This window comes from Bos taurus, chromosome 5 (assembly GCF_002263795.3).
Source record: "Bos taurus isolate L1 Dominette 01449 registration number 42190680 breed Hereford chromosome 5, ARS-UCD2.0, whole genome shotgun sequence".
NCBI classification, from domain to species: Eukaryota; Metazoa; Chordata; class Mammalia; order Artiodactyla; family Bovidae; genus Bos; species Bos taurus.
The window spans coordinates 54,728,850-54,747,394 of NC_037332.1; positions in this window are offsets into that span (position 1 = coordinate 54,728,850).

The following is an 18,545-nucleotide window of genomic DNA, read 5'->3' on the forward strand; positions in this document are numbered from 1 at the left end:
TTAGAGCTGTACTCTCCATTATGGAAGACACTAGCACATGTGGCTGCTTAAATTACTTAAAATTAATTACAGGTCAAGCATTCAATAGCCAAACACGGCCAGTGGCTACCATATTGGGCCACACAGACACAGAACATTTCCATCATCTAAGAAATTTCTCCTGCGCAACTCAGGTATCTTCAAGGAGGTTGTCTAGAGTTACTTGGCATAGCTCAAGTTAACAGCTGAGAGTCCAAGTTGTGTTTTTATATTGTACAACAGCACAAGTGCCAGGTGATGGTGGTAGTAATTAGTGCTTTAGGAATCAGAAGAGAGAGTTCACCGTGAGCGAAATGGTCAGCACAAACTTCAAGGAAAAGGTGAGAGTTGAGCTGAGTCCCAAGGGACAGTTAGGATTTAGGCAAGGAGCAAGTAGCAAAGGCATTCTAGATGATGGACAAATATATATATATATATGTGTTATATATATATATATGCCAAATAATTTAAGATATATTTAAGACAGTGAACTGAAAGTTCATATGTAGAAAATTAATTTGAAATAGGTGATCTTGGAGGCTAAGGTGAGTGACAACATGAAGCACAGATTTAGAAGGATGTTGAGAATTCTTGAAATTTTTCTGAGGTCCATTTTCTATGGACGATATAGCAGCAGGACCACTATAGCTGAGAGTGCTTTCATTATCAGTTAGAATAAAAGGGCTCCCTTGAACTCAAGAATTTTTTTTTTAAGTTGGTATCTTAATAGCTATAACAAGTGAAACAAATATAAAATGACTTTAGTAAATTATACAAGTTTAAGTAGTAAACATAAAATTATAGAAAATTGAAACTTTAATCACAATAAAGAACTGAATAAAATATAATTTATTATAAAAAATTATGTACTTACTTTCATAGGAAACAAAATCCTTTATGACTGCTTCAATTCTCACTTATGCCATTTCTGAACAGAAATGGCTACTAAATTTAACAGCCTTTCTTGAGGCATTCTTTTTAAAAATATACATTGGTATTTGAGCTTCCACGATTGGCTTACACTGAAGCTCCAACCAACTCTGAAATTACATGCCAAGGGTTTTAGTAAACCGACGAATCACTTTTCCCACTGAAATTTTGTGGCTGTTGCTTTTACAGGTTCTGCATAGGTTTTGTATTTCCTTCTGCCTGCAATGTGGGAGACTTGAGTTTGATCCCTGGGTCAGGAAGATCCTCTGAAGAAGGAAATGGCAACCCACTCCAGTATGCTTGCTGGGAAATCCCATGGACAGAGGAGCCTGGCAGACTACAGACCATGGGGTTGCAGAGTCAGATAGGACTGAATGACCTCACTTTCTATATGAGTAAATCCTCAGTGCTTTAAACTAATTGCCTTGGAATTATTCCTTGGTGGTTAATCCAGAGATCCCTTCCTATACACCTGGTCCCTCTGTGTTTGGCCAGATTTTCACTGTCTTGTCAGGCAGAAACCACAGCAGAGCCCTCACTCTGTCTCAGAGTTATTTTTCCTTGATTAGTGTCATCTTAATTCAAATTAAAGTCAGAAGAGTATTAAAAATGGCATAAAATTTTTATGACCATAAATCTATGTTTTCCAAATTATATTGTTGGGTGCAAAATTTTTGAAAAATTGACTTGAAATTTAGTTTTGAATCCCAAACAGATAATGGAGTTTGAGGTCAAAGTAACTTTCCCTTTTCTATGTTGGATAAATTGACATCAATGGAAAGATGCTCACAATTTGTTTGGTGTCAATGATATTGACTTTGTAAATACTCTAAATCACTTTGATGCTTGACTTGATGTATATTAAATTTTGGCTTATGCGTCATTTCATGTAAAACATTAAGCCAAATTAGTTCTTAGTGAATACATTTTCAAAAATATAGTTTTGAAATACTTTTGGCTTGTGTTCTATAATTTATATCTTTACTAATATCACAATCAGTTTATGTAAGAGCACATACTGCTTCTAATTGAGATTTAATGGCCTAATGGCAATGACTTGAATTTTTCATTGTGGATTCTGCAAAGGTTTTGAATTTGCATTTATTTAATGTTTTCAAACATTTCAGTATTTCATTGAAGCCAAGAAGTATTAATTATATAGCCCTTGGATAAGGAAAAAGAAACCCTAAGTGATAGTAAAAAAAATTTTTTGCTTGATTGTTTCTTACAGAACAGAACATTTAGAATGCTTTAGTTTTTTTTCCCAAGGATCTTTTGTAGCAAAAGATTATGTTTTCCATGTTTCCAAACTGAGATGCTTTAGAATTCCAGGCTTCCAAAATGTTTGGCTTAAATTTACTCTTTTTTAATCTAGTCTATTAAATGTATTTGTTTGTTTTACATATATATATATATAATTTGCCAAGATCTGGTTTTATATTTCACTCCCTAAATAATGTGCAGTATTATTTGTCAATGTTTATATTCTGCATAAAAGTTCGGCCATAACGCTTTCAAATTTGATTTTGGTTTCTATAAAATGAAGGGTCCCATTATCATGCACATAAAGCTTCTTGGATGATTTTCTGGGCAGTGGGCATCACTTTGCCAAAAGCAAAGTCATGTATTGCTCATTCAAAAACAGCACATCAGTATTTTTATCATTAGTATAAAATGTCATCATATCCTTGTGGTAATTATATCAGTAAAAATGATTTTAGTTTAAAAATACTATGACCGATGAGTATTTTACTTTGTTCATGTTTATGAAAATGCAGTAGATATTATGCCAATACTTGTAGAATCAGTCTCAATCTTCAGTTGATTTTTCCGTCAACTGAAGAGTTTGAAATATAAAAAAGAAAATGGCATAATCATCAAAAATAATAAATTACATGGAGTGCTATGGGTTTTTCACTATTTTGAAGAATTTGTGTCTAATAAATTTCTGAAGACATCATGTTAGTACTATCCTTTGGAAAACTAAAATGTCTTACTTATTTAGGCTATGTACCTGGATCCGCAGACATAGGCTTAGTGTAATAAGGTCATTGTTATTTTTCTATGCCTGTAAAAATTCGGAAGTGACAGCTTCTGTAGTGAAATTCTATAGTGATAGCTTCCATGGGGACATGTTGTAAATTTATCCATGCTTCATCTGTACCCTAATTGGCCACATTCTGCTCACATTAAGAACTCTGAAGTACTTTTCACTTTTTTCCACCTTTCTATTTTCTCCAAAATTTTATTCAACTGTTATTATTTTATAATAACTTTCTGCTTTTTTATGAACACAATTTTTAATAAAACTTTTTTAAAATTCTAATAATAATTTAGCATTTCATCATTTAAAACAATTATAAATATATTTATGTAATAAATTGCTAAATTTTATTAGGAGTTAATTTTTGCACATTGATTTTTTTGTAACAACAAATAATCAACAGCTATCATTGACTTTGTGGCTCATTACATGGTAATATTTAAATATATGACATATCTTAGTGGTTATTAATGGCACATGGATATTGCTTATTGTACTCTGATTCATATTATAATGAAAATTTTTGTACGTTTAAATCAAGAACTAAGTAATATTAATACTATCTGGTGCAATAAATAAATAGTAAATAAAATTAACAAAAATATGGGTGTCAAATTTAGCCATGTACTAATATTAATAGGAAATTGTAAAAATTAGATATTTTCTGATCACTAAATATTAATATATTAACTATAAAAACAACTTATTTAGTGCCATAACATATTTTAGATATGATCAGATCAACAGGGTCTTTCAGTTATCAAACTTCTCTTTCATATATTAATGTGGCATAGCATTATCTGTGTATATATATATAATTATAAAATATGTCTTAGAATAACACAATTTACTCCTATTAGTCACAAAATTATCATAGTATATTCATTGTTTTAGAACAAGACACTACCACATCAGAAATTAAGTCAATACATTGACAACACAGAAAAGCTACATTTTGGGGGCAAGAACTGATATAAACCTGTGTTCTGGGTTTCTTGTTTAATAAACAATTCTATTTCTAGTTTTTAACATTTTACAACAATCAGGAAAATTTAAAATAGTCCATTACATTCAGCAATCCAAATAATGCTTTAAGAATATGATATAGCTGCTAAGTCACTTCAGTCATGTCCAACTCTGTGCGACCCCATAGACGGCAGCCCACCAGGCTTCCCTGTCCCTGGGACTCACCAGGCAAGAACACTGGAGTGGGTTGCCATTTCCTTCTCCAATGCATGAAAGTGAAAAGTGAAAGTGAAGACACTCAGTCCGTGTCCGACTCTTAGCAACCCCATGGACTGCAGCCCACCAGGCTCCTCCGTCCATGGGATTTTCCAGGCAAGAGTACTGGAGTGAGGTGCCATTGCCTTCTCCATGATACAGCTAAGTTTTCTTATAATCAGCTTTCCAGGCTGGAAAGGCAAGATTAATTGTAATCACTTCTGTTAAAGGGCAGAGATGATATCCTACTTCAAAAGCATTTCCAAACACCTAGTTTCTATGGAGATTGATAAATTACCTCAGAGCAACATGTTGGTGTATGGAAGGAGGTTTAAAATTGACTCTTTGATTTATTCAATGATTTTATAATAAATCAACTGCCTTCTCTATGTAGCATAATATTTTCTGTTAAACAACAGGTCGATTGGCTAAGCATCACAATTTTGTTGTTCTCTGTAAAATGTTATAGTGAGTAAAATTACATTTTTATGGCTGTGAGTAATGAACACTCATACACTAGTTTTGATTTACTAACCTAATTCTTATCCACATGAACTGCCATTCTCAGCTGCATTTATCTTCTTTGGTCGTCCTGTCCTTTCTAAATACCATTGTTTTAGCTCTCCATAATACCATTATTTTTCTTAATTTTTAAGAACACAGACAACTTAACAAACAAGTTATCTGCCATTTATCTTTGAAGAGAATTTCAATATATTAGCCAAGTTAATTTATAGGAACTTTAGGCTTTTTTAGAATATTATATTTTTTACTGTAGATTGGCCAGCAGATCTCTTCAGTCTCAAGTGCTTCACATAAAATCATATTCAAGTAACTTATGTGTATAGTTTTAACTTCACATGTTAGATCATTCTTTTTTCATCTCCCTATAGAAAATGAAATTGTTTGGAAGAACATTGTAAATATGTTAGTTATTAACTTAAGAAGCTGATACAAGAATATTTACCCCATCATTTTATTCCTGTTGCAAGATACATTAATGCTTACCAGACAGATATGAAAAAAGGTGATGCCACAAGCCACATATTAAATAATGTCTTGGCAGCATCTGTTAAAATGAGGAGATTGACTCAGAGTGGACTATTTTCTGGGTCAAGACATGTTTGATATTTTTTCTAGATTCCAAACGCCACCTATTGGTGGGAGATTTCTGCAAAATATATTAAGCAAATGCAACAAACAAAATCACAGGATAAGTTAGAAATGAGTGAGATATGTTCACCAAATACAGAGATCATACATTTGTCTGAACTACAGATCTGGCAAGTGGCTTATGGATGATTTTGAGGAATGAATATGACAAGAGAAAACTGCTATTTGATATTTTTCCCCACCAGTGTTGTTTCTTTTTCCGGCTTTTGAAATTTGGCCACTTAACACTTGCATGGAAATCACCATATTTCTTGGAACTACCTGAAAGTTTTAGCCTGAGAACTATCCTTTGTTTGTACTGTAGTCATGGACTAGACTAGAGGAGAGTTTCTGAAGAAGTGTTTTACAAAAACAAGTTTAGAAAGAATGTGAAGAAAATTTTCAGTTATGAAAATTGGTCAAAATAAAGAACATGTCATAATTATAACCTGAAGAGCACATATGTAAGTTGTTTGAATAGAATCAAATAATTAAGGTATAAGTCAAACATTAAAAACAGAATAAAACTGTCAAAACAAAGGAAAATTATCCCAATAATCTAACAAAAATTCACACAAAAGAAACAAATAGAGAGAGAAAGAGAGAACTAATGATAGGCATCCTTGTTTCCACTTTCCTCACTTAGCCATATCTTCTCTTGATTCAAGACCTCAAGTCCACCCACGTGATTCAGATGCTGCTCTCCTGACCTCCTACAGTAGTCCATGGGTATTTTATCACAGGACTTTATCCATTGCAAGGTAACTGTTTACTCATTGACAGGAGACTGTGGATCAAATCTTATTCATCTCTGTATCTATGGTGCTTGCACAGTGCATGGCCAAAATAACTTTTCACAATTTCCTGTTGGAGACATGGGTAAACTCCAAGTTCACAACTCCTACAAATTCCAAATGGGCAAATGAAAAGCATTTATTTCACCTCTATCTTCTTTGTTCATTCTTCATCATCACTCATGTCTCTTAAGTTCGGTGTGTCCCAAGACTTGTTTCTTATCTCCTGTCTTCTATGAATATACAAATCTTTAACAGCATCATTCAGTCACCTCATTTTAAATACCACTAGTGACTCGCCAATGTACAACTTAAGCCAAGACCTTTTCCCAGAATCTCAACCATCTACTGCACATCTGTACTTAGATGTCTAATGGCATCTTAAACTTAGCATGTCCAAAATGAAACACCTGATTTCCAGCCCACGAAAATCTGCTCAGTCAATGGTAACTCCAAAACTAGAGTTAGAGACCCAAATCCTGGATTTATTCTTTCTCTCTTACACAGTATATGTCAGCAAACACTATCATCTCTACTTTGAAAATATATCCAAGATTAGACAACATCTGCCTCCACCGTGACATGCCTTATCAGTGGTTTTCCTGCTTTGGCATTTTCCAGCCCCTTTATTCCCAGTGCAGAAGCCAGAGTGATCCTATTAAACAGAAGTTAGATCATATTAGTCTCTGCCAGGTGGAACAGTGGTAAAGTAACCGCACACCAATGCAGGAGACACAGAAGCTATGGATGAGGAAGATCCCCTGGAGGAGGAAAAGGCAACCCACTGGGTATTTTTGCTTGAAAAATTCCATAGACAAAAGAGACTGGCAGGCTACAGTCCATGGGGTTGCAAAGAGTTGAATATGACTGAGCAACTGAGCATGCAGGCACAGAACCCTCCAATGGCATCTCCTTTCATGAGTAAAAGCAAGAGTCCAGTTAAATGACTTAAAATTCAAATGACCTGGTCCCTCTCTGACCTCACCTGCTCCTACTGTTGCTTGTTCTGTGTTGGCCACACTAACCTCTTGAAATACTTCTAAAAACCCTTCCTGACCCCCCTACTTAAAATTACAAATTCTTGCCATAAGATTTCCCTGCTTTATTTATCTCCTTAATGTATAACCATCTTACATGCTTTATAATTAATTTACATTTTTAATTTTGTTGTCTACTTCCTTATGCTTGAATGTAAGCCACAGAAGAACTATACAAAAAAGATCTTCATGATGCAGATAATCACGATGGTGTGATCACTCACCTAGAGCCAGACATCCTGGAATGTGAAGTCAAGTGGGCCTTAGAAAGCATCACTACGAACAAAGCTAGTGGAGGTGATGGAATTCCAGTTGAGCTATTTCAAATCCTGAAAGATGATGCTGTGAAAGTGCTGCACTCAATATGCCAGGAAATTTGGAAAACTCAGCAGTGGCCACAGGACTGGAAAAGGTCAGTTTTCATTCCAATCCCAAAGAAAGGCAATACCAAAGAATGCTCAAACTACTGCACAATTGCACTCATCTCACATGCTAGTAAAGTAATGCTCCAAATTCTCCAAGCCAGGCTTCAGCAATACGTGAACCGTGAACTTCCAGATGTTCAAGCTGGTTTTAGAAGAGGCAGAGGAACCAGAGATCAAATTGTCAACATCTGCAGGATCATGGAAAAAGCAAGAGAGTTCCAGAAAAACATCTATTTCTGCTTTATTGACTATGCCAAAGCCTTTGACCATGTGGATCACAATAAACTGTGGAAAATTCTGAAAAGATGGGAATACCAGACCACCTGACCTGCCTTTTGAGAAACCTATATGCAGGTCAGAAAGCAACAGTTAGAACTGGACATGGAACAACAGACTGGTTCCAAATAGGAAAAGGAGTACATCAAGGCTGTATATTGTCACCCTGCTTATTTAACTTATATACAGAGTACATCATGAGAAACACTGGGCTGGAAGAAGCAAAAGCTGGAATCAAGATTGCTAGGGGAAATCTCAATAATCTCAGGTATGCAGATGACAGCACCCTTATGGCAGAAAGTGAAGAGGAACTAAAAAGCCTCTTGATGAAAGTGAAAGAGGAGAGTGAAAAAGATACCTTAAAGCTCAACTTTCAGAAAACGAAGATCATGGCATCTGGTCCCATCACTTCATGGGAAATAGATGGGGAAACAGTGGAAACAGTGTTAGACTTTATTTTTTGAGGCTCCAAAATCACTGCAGATGGTGACTGCAGCCATGAAATTAAAAGACGCTTACTCCTTGGAAGCAAAGTTATGACCAACCCTGATAGCATATTCAAAAGCAGAGAAATCACTTTGCCAACAAAGGCCCGTCTAGTCAAGGCTACGATTTTTCCAGTGGTCATGTATGGATGTGAGAGTTGGACTGTGAAGAAAGCTGAGAGCCGAAGAATTGATGCTTTTGAACTGTGGTGTTGGAGAAGACTCTTGAGAGTCCCTTGGACTACAAGGAGATCCAACCAGTCTATTCTAAAGGAGATCAGCCCTGGGTGTTCTTTGGAAGGAATGATGCTAAAGCTGAAACTCCAATACTTTGGCCACCTCATGTGAAGAGTTGACTCATTGGAAAAGACTCTGATTCTGGGAGGGATTGGGGGCAAGAGGAGAAGGGGACGACAGAGGATGAGATGGCTGGATGGCATCACCGACTCGATAGAGGTGAGTTTGAGTGAACTCTGTGAGTTGGTGATGGACAGGGAGGCCTGGTGTGCTGCAATTCATTTGGTCTCAAAGAGTTGGACACGAATGAGCAACTGAACTGAACTGAAGCCCCATGAGATCAGAAATCTTTATAATTGTTTAGACACAATGGATATTCAATAAACATTAATTCAATAAATGTAAATTTTATTGATTGATTCATTTGCTTATTCAAGATATATTTACTGAGGACCCGCTACGTTCCAGGTATTGTTCTAGGCTGTTTGTCCAGCCTCACTACAATCACTCCCTGCCTCCAGCTTTTTGTCTAATGATGATGCCTTATGATTGGTGTTGAACATAATTTGGGATTCTCAGGTGGCTCAGTTCAGTTCAGTCACTCAGTCATGTCTGACTCTTTGCAACCCCATGAACTGCAGCACGCCAGGCCTCCCTGTCCATCACCAACTCCCGGAGACCACCGAAAACCATGTCCACTGAGTCAGTAATGCCATCCAACCATCCCATTCTCTGTCGTCCCCTTCTCCTCCTGCCCTCAATCTTTCCCAGCATCAGAGTCTTTTCAGCTCTTCGCATCAGGTGGCCAAAGTATTGGAGTTTCAGCTTCAACATCAGTCCCTCCAATGAACACCCAGGACTGATCTCCTTTAGGATGGACTGGTTGGATCTCCTTGCAGTCCAAGGGACTCTCAAGAGTCTTCTTCAACACCACAGTTCAAAAGCATCAATTCTTTGGTGCTCAGCTTTCTTCACAGTCCAATTCTCACATCCATACATGACCACTGGAAAAACCATAGCCTTGACTAGATGGACCTTTGTTGACAAGTAATGTCTCTGCTTTTTAATACGCTATCTAGTTTAGTCATAACTTTCTTTTCAAGGAGTACGTGTCTTTTAATTTCATGGCTTCAATCACCATCTGCAGTGATTTTGGAGCCCCAAAAAATAAAGTCTGACACTGTTTCCACTGTTTCCCCATCTCTTTCCCATGAAGTGATGGGAACAGATGCCATGATCTTAGTTCTCTGAATGTTGAGCTTAAGGCATCTTTTTCACTCTCCTCTTTCACTTTCACCAAGAGATTTTTTAGTTCTTCTTCACTCTCTGCCATAAGGGTGGTGTCATCTGCAACAGTTCAGTTCAGTTCAGTCATTCAGTCATGTCTGACTCTTTCAAACCCCATGAATTGCAGCACGCCAGGCCTCCCTGTTCATCACCAACTCCTGGAGTACACTCAAACTCATGTCCATTGAGTCAGTGTTGACATCCAGCCATCTCATCCTTTGTCGTCCCCTTCTCCTCCTGCCCACAATCCCTCCCAGAATCAGAGTCTTTTCCAATGAGTCAACTTTTTGCATGAGATGGCCAAAGTACTGGAGTTTCAGCTTTAGCATCATTCCTTCCAAAGAACACCCAGGACTGATCTCCTTTAGAATGGACTGGTTGGATCTTCTTGCAGTCCAAGGGATCTCAAGAGTCATCTGCATATCTGAGGTTATTGATATTTCTCCTGGAAATCTTGATTCCAGCTTTTGCTTCATCCAGTACAGCATTTCTCATGATGTACTCTGTATATAAGTTAAATAAGCAGGGTGACAATATACAGCCTTGACGTACTCCTTTTCCTATTTGGAACCAGTCTCCATGTCCAGTTCTAACTGTTGCTTCCTGACCTGTATATAGGTTTCTCAAAAGGCAGGTCAGGTGGTCTGGTATTCCCATCTTTTCAGAATTTTCCAAAATGTGTTGTGATCCACACAGTCAAAGGCTTTGGCATAGTCAATAAAGCAGAAATAGATGTTTTTCTGGAACTCTCTTGCTTTTTCCATGATCCAGCTGATGTTGGCAGTTTGATCTCTGGTCCTCTGCCTTTTCTAAAACCAGCTTGAACATCTGGAAGTTCACATATTGCTCAAGCCTGGCTTGGAGAATTTGGAGCATTACTTACTAGCAAGTGAGATGAGTGCAATTGTGCAGTAGTTTGAGCATTCTTTGGCATTGCCTTTCTTTGGGATTGGAATGAAAACCGACCCTTTCCAGTCCTGTGGCCACTACTGAGTTTTCCAAATTTCCTGGCATATTGAGTGCAGCACTTTCACAGCATCATCTTCCAGTATTTAAAATAGCTCAACTGGTATTCCATCACCTCTACTAGCTTTGTTCGTAGTGATGCTTCCTAAGGCCCACTTGACCTCACATTCCAGGATGTCTGGCTGTAGGTGAGTGATCACACCATCGTGATTATCTGTGTCGTGAAGATCTTTTTTTGTACAGTTCTTCTGTGTATTCTTGCCACCTCTTCCTAATATCATCTGCTTCTGTTAGGTCCATACCATTTCTGTCCATTATTGAGCCCATCTTTGCATGAAATATTTTGCATGAAATGTCCCATTCTACTTTTTTCTCTGTTTCTTTGCACTGATCACTGAGGAAGGCTTTCTTATCTCTCCTTGCTATTCTTTGGAACTCTGCATTCAAATGGGTGTATCTTTCCTTTTCTCCTTTGCTTTTCACTTCTCTTCTTTTCACAGCTATTTGTAAGGCCTCCTCAGACAGCCATTTTACTTTTTTGCATTTCTTTTTCTTGGGGAAGGTGTTGTTTCTTGTCTCCTGTACCACATCATGAACCTCCATCCATAGATCGTCAGGCACTCTGTCTATCAGATCTAGTCCCTTAAATCTATTTCTCACTTCCACTGTATAGTCATAAGGGATTTGATTTAGGTCATACCTGAATGATCTAGTGGTTTTCTGTACTTTCTTCAATTTAAGTCTGAGTTTGGCAGTAAGGAGTTCATATTCTGAGCCACAGTCAGCTCCCGGTCTTGTTTTTGCTGACTGTATAAATCGTCTCCATCTTTGGCTGCAAAGAATATAATCAGTCTGATTTCGGTGTTGAACATCTGATGATGTCCATGGGTAGAGTCTTCTTTTGTGTTGTTGGAAGAGGGTGTTTGCTATGACCAGTGCGTTCTCTTGGCAGAACTCTATGAGCCTTTGCCCTGCTTCATTCTGTACTCCAAGGCCAAATTTGCCTGTTACTCCAGGTGTTTCTTGACTTCCTTCTTTTGCATTCCAGTGCCCTATAATGAAAAGGACATCTTTTTTGGGTGTTAGTCCTAAAAGGTCTTGTAGGTCTTCATAGAACCGTTCAACTTCAGCTTCTTCAGCATTACTGGTTGGGGCATAGGCTTGGATTACCATGATATTGAATGGTTTGCCTTGGAAACGAACAGAGATCATTCTGTCGTTTTTGAGATTGCATCCAAGTACTGCATTCAGACTCTTTTGTTGACTATGATGGCTACTCCATTTCTTCTAAGGGATTCTTGTCCACAGTAGTAGATATAATGGTCATCTGAGTTCAATTCACCCATTCCAGTCCATCTTATTTCGCTGATTCTTAAAATGTCAATGTCACTCTTGCCATCCCCTGTTTGGCCACTTCCAATTTGCCTTGATTCATGGACCTAACATTTCAGGTTCCTATGCAATATTGCTCTTTATAGCATGAAACCTTGCTTCTTTCATCAGTCCCATTCACAACTGGGTGTTGTTTTTGCTTTGGCTCCATCCCTTCATTCTTTCTGGAGTTATTTCTCCACTGATCTCCAGTAGCATATTGGGCACTTGCAGACCTGGGGAGTTCATCTTTCAGTGTCTTATCTTTTTGTCTTTTCATACTGTTCAGGGGTTCTCCAGGCAAGAATACTGAAGTAGTTTGCCATTCCCTTCTCCAGTGGACACATTCTGTCAAACCTCTCCACCATTACCTACCCGTCTTGGGTGGCCCCACATGGCATGGCTTAGTTTCATTGAGTTACATAAGGCTGTGGTCCATGTGATCAGATTGGCTAGTTGTCTGTGATTGTGGTTTCAGTCTTCTGCCCTCTGATACCCTCTCTCAGTGCTTACTGTCTTACTTGAGTTTCTCTTAAGTTGGACATGGGGTATCTCTTCACAGCTGCTCCAGCAAAGTACAGACACCACCCCTAACCTTGGACGTGGGGTAGCTCCTCGCCACCGCAGCCATTGCAGCAGCCATGCTCCTGAGCCGTGGCAGCCACAGCAGGGGGCTCAGTGGTAAAGAATTTGCCTACCAATGCAGGAGCCTCAAGTAACGCGGGTTTGATCTCTGGGTCAGGAAGATCCCCTGGAGGAGGAAATGGCAACCCACTCCAGTATTATTGCCTGGAGAATCACATGTACAGAGGAGCCTGGCAGGCTACCGTCCTTGGGGTTGCAAAGAGCCAGACACGACTGAGCAATAGTGTGTGAACATAATTTAGTGAATCATCTCTTTTTGATTCCCTCTCTTTGCTCTTCCTCCAGATTATTACGTATGTTTTTCATCTTCTGTTTTCCCAATTATTCTTTCACCTAGCATATTTATTCCTTTTCATCTTCATGTGTCTTTCCTCTTTTTAAGAGTGAGAAAAACATAACTTAACCAAGAAAATTAAGTACCAAAAAAAAGAGAGCCATTGATTTTAAACTGAAGTTGAACAAAACACACACACACAAATTGTCTTAGCCTCTAAAGCTTGTAGGTGCCCAAGTCCTTTTCATGTCCTCAAACAGTGTCCATCCATCTCTTTTTCCTTTTAACTCACTTTGTGAACACATTCATACAATACACACAAACACATACATATATATCAAAACATTTCTCATTATTCAATGGTCTTTTTTTTATTATTTTATTTTATTTTTTAACTTTACAACATTGTATTGGTTTCACCATATATCAACATGAATCCACCACAGGTATACACAAGTTCCCCATCCTGAACCCTCCTCCCTCCTCCTTCCCCGTACCATCCCTCTGGGTCATCCCAGTGTTCTTTTCAATTTTAAAATATTATATTGTAATAGGATTTTTCATTATTTTACATTGTGTATGTGTATATGTATATCTTTTTGTGTATGTGTGTGTGTGTGTGAGTCCCTCAATCATGTCTGACTCTTTGTGACCCTATGGACTGTAGCCCACCAGGCTCCTCTGTCCATGGAATTCTCCAGGCAAGAAATCTGGAGTGGGTTGCCATTCCCTTCTCCAGAGGATCTTCCCAACCCAGGGATCAAATCTGGGTCTTTTGCATTGCGGGCAGATTCTTTACTGGCTGAGCCACCCGGGAAGGCCACATGTGTGTATATATGTATGTATTAACGCATATATGTTAATATATATGTATATCACCTTGAGAAGTTAATTTGATACCATCTAAACATACAGATAAACTTTTATATTACACTGTATAACATTCTTGTCATTTGAAGACCATCTACATTTTAAAGAATGATCGTAATTAAAATTCATTTTCCAAAGCGTTTTTCACCTAAGAGTCAGGTAAGGTGTGTAAGCTACATAAAAGCAGTAATTTTTGTATGTTTACTTTTCACTGATGAATTCCTTGCCTCTAGAACAGTGCTGGGAACAGAGTAGACACTCGATAAATATTTGTTGAATGCACGAATAAAAGATATGACATGGGAATGAATGCTATAGATTCCAGTTAAAAATGCTATATATTACTTAGTATGTTGCTGCTGTTGTTTAGTTGCTAAGTAGTGTCCTACTCTTTTGCAACACCATGGACTGTAGCCCTCCAGGCTCCTCTGTCCATGGAATTTCCCAGACAGGAATATTGGAGAAAGTTTCCATTTCCTTCTCCAAAGGATTTTCCTGACCCAGGGATCAAACCCATGCCCTCTGAATTGGCAGGTGGGTTCTTTACCACTGAGATACCACAGAAGCCCTCAGTTAGTATGAGAGGGTGCTAATTTGTATGTCTTTGATTTATAAGCATACATTTATAGGGCTCATAGTTTTCTTTTGATTTCTTAGAATAAGGGAAAATATGAGCAGGACTTAGAAATTTTCAGGTGAATTTTAAACAGTTGGTACAAAGTTAAGGTTTTCCCTTTATCTCTTAGTGTTATATTCATGGAAACATGAACTATGAGGGGTGGTCTGGAATTTCTGGAGCCACAACAGCACATTTGGAGTGAGTCTTGAAGCTTTCTAATCCTAGAATGGCTGCGTGGGATCTCAAATCTCAGAGGGCAAGATGAAAGTAAATATCAAATGAGTATCCAATTAGATAAAAGAGTCACAGCAAGAATTCAATAAATGGTAGCCATAAGCTATTTTAAATAAAAGTCTGATAATTAATTGATTTTGTATTATGGCTTATACTTGTGGCTTTTCCTGCATCCACCACACACACAAAATCAACTGATAAGTGACAGACACTTACCATGGCTTATAGGCATTAAATTATGACTAGAATTACTCATGTCAAATACAAGAGAGAAATCTTTAAACCTGAACTTAGAAAATCCTTTTTCTACATCACAGGGCATAATTCCTTTCTCCAAATCTGCCACATATCCCATAATGTAAATATGACAGTCCAGGAGGAGTCAAGACTGAGAAAGTAAGTTTATTTATTGCAAAGCAATAAGAAAATATGTGTCTTTTTTTTCAGTCATCAGTGAAGTAACAGAAATATTTTAGGTAGCAGAGTATAACAATTTAAACATATTTTGTTCTTCCAAATGGTTGTGTTCTTAGGAGAATTCTCAGTGGAAGCCCGGAGCAGAGGCTAGCCAGAGAGGTCTCAACTTTTTTCTCTAGGACCTGTAACAATGCAACTGGTGACCATGCAAATGAGACCCCTCTGCTGCAGGCCACTAAGCGGAGATGGAACAAGTTTCAGGGTGGACAGTTGCTACTCGTTTTCCCTAATCCCTGTCTCAGAAGGTGTCTACCAGCCAGTGTTCCAAGTTTTTCTCTCTATTACTCACTGCAGTTCATGACAAATTTCTTCAGTTGAACCGAGATTCACTTTCCCATACCCTTTCAACCAGGAATTGTATGATAATTAGAGGATACATTACATTTTAGATACAGTAATTGTGTCCACACACCCAACAAGTAATCTGTTCAGCACAAATGTGTTTGGCCCACACATTTTATCTTGAAACTGCTGTGGCAGTCTCTAAAATGACAATTCTCATGTAAACCTGGGTATACTGGTAAACCTTTCAATGAAGGCCATCTACCCTAAAATCACCAAAAAAAAAAAACCAACCTAAGATGAAGTGCCACCTATACTACGCAAAAAAGATACTATTGATGGGCGTGGACTTCAAATGGAACTGATTGATTTCTGTGATTCTTCCTCTAAACACTAAATATATATATATTTTTTTTTTATTTGAAAAAAAAATTTTTTGTTTCTTGAAATATATGTTTTGGACAAAATCAGAAATGTGTTCAAAGACATATACAGAATATTAATGAAATAAAATACTTAGGACAAGAATGAAAAAGCAGGATACAAAACTATATATGATAGGGATAATTTGTTTTTCAAAGTTAATACATGAATGGATATCCATATATATGAAAAAAAGATTGAGAAAGAATACACCAGAATATTAATAGTGATAATCCTTAGGAGTAGTAAGATTATGGATAACTCATTATTTTTCCATTACTAGCGTGTGTTATTTTTTTAATGAGGAAAAATATTATGATCCCTGGAAGGGCTACTAGTAAAGAATTGCTTCCTGGGATTTCCTTTAAAGTGGCTAAGACTGTAAGCTCCCAATGCAGGCCCATCTTTTATCCCTGGTCAGGGAACTAAACACTAAATATTGTGCTTAACAAAGGTCATCTAGTCAAGGCTATGGTTTTTCCAGTAGTAATGTATGGATTGAGAATTGGACTATAAAGAAAGCTGAGCACTGAAGAATTTATTCTTTTGAACTGTTGGAGAAGACTCTTGAGAGTCCCTCGGACTGCAAGGAGATCCAACCAGTCCATCCTAAAGGAGATCAGGCCTGGGTGTTCACTGGAAGGACTGATGTTGAAGCTGAAACTCCAATACTTTGGCCACCTGATGCAAAGAGCTGATTCATTTGAAAAGACCCTGATGCTGGGAAAGATTGAGGACAGGAGGAGAAGGGGATGACAGAGGATGAGATGGTTGGATGGCATTACCGACTCAATGGACATCCAACCATGTTTGGGTTTGGGTAGACTCCAGGAGTTGGTGATGGACAGGGAGGCCTGGCATGCTGCGATTCATGGGGTCGCAAAGAGTCAGATATGACTGAGCAACTGAACTAACTAACTAACTAATTACACCATGGAAATCTAATGACTGAAGGAAGTTTAAGCATATTTAAAAGTGAGCATTTCTCCACATGTCTCTTAGGAAATAAAATATGGATAGAATAAAATAAATGTGAGAATCCAAATATTATTTCAAGTCTTAAAATGCTATTTAATATTTCACTTGGCTGGAATATTTAAGCTAATCATTACTATCTGAATATATGCATTGGTTCTGTCCTTTGCAGAAGAAAATCAAGCTTGAAATAAATTAATTGCAACTTCACATTAACCTTTGGGATTACTAATTACTAATTAAATGGCAAATGAGCCTCTGCCAGAAAAATCTCATTCTAACTCCGTGAAAACCAAAGGCCTTTAAAAGCAGCTTCATCAAAGGAAAATACTGGGGGGAATATTAGCTAGATCTTATTATTTCTAAATTAATTTGGTCTCCTTCTTTCAGCTTGTCTCTGTAACCACATTATAATATATCATATGGGTGGTGGTGGTTTAGTTGCTAAGTCGGGTCCAACTCTTGCAACCCCATAGACTGTAGCCCTCCAGGGTCCTCTGTCCATGGAATTTTCTAGGCAAGAATACTGGAGTGAGTAGCCGTTTCTTTCTCCAGGGAATCTTCCTGACCCAGGGATAGAACCCACATCTCCCGAATTGCAGATGGTTTCTGCCTTGCAGGCAGATTCTTTACAGCTGAGCCACCAGAAGCCCAATATATGACATACTTTTTAGCTATCCCTGATGAGTCCATCTTTGGTCTTTGTTAGTTCATTTATACATTCACTCATTCATTCTCTGTATCTGTTAGCTCTCTTTGGTTGCAATCGGCAGAAACAGCATCTGCTAACAAAGCAAAAATTAATGAATGAGTGACTTACTGCATAGACATGGAATAGCTCACAAATCAAAGAAAAGATGATGAGTTAGTCCTTTTTCTTGACCTAGGAAAGCAAACAGATGAATACTCTATTGTCTTTAAGGTATCATCATATTGGATATATGCTCATTTGCTCAGTTGTGTCTGACTCTTTGTGACCTCATGGACCTTAGCTAGTCAGGCTCCTCTGTCCATGGGGTTTCCCAGGCAAGCATACTGGAGCTGGGTTGCCATTTCATTCTCCAGGGGATCTTTCTGACCCAGGGATCGAACTCACATCTCCAGTGTCTTCTCCACTGGCAGGTGGAGTCTTTAGCACTGAGATACCTGGGAAGCCCTCATGTTGTATAAATGTTCTCCAAATATCATGTAGGTGTGTGTGTGTGTGAGAGAGACAGAGAAACAGAGAGATGCCCACCTCTTTGTCAGGGTGAGCAGCACCAGTGTAGAAATGCTCTCCTCCAAGACTAAATCTGTTGGTGGACAGGTAGTTTCTCAAAGCCAAATTAAGAGTACTATTAGCTGAAGAATGGAGAATTGATGTTGGATAAATTTAAAACAACTGATAACTACTACATCCACATCCTTTAAGTAAGTGTTGAACATTCCAGCCCATGTTGTATTCTGAAAAGGAATGTATTTAATTGCAACCCCCTACTTCCATTAGCTCACATGCAGATACAG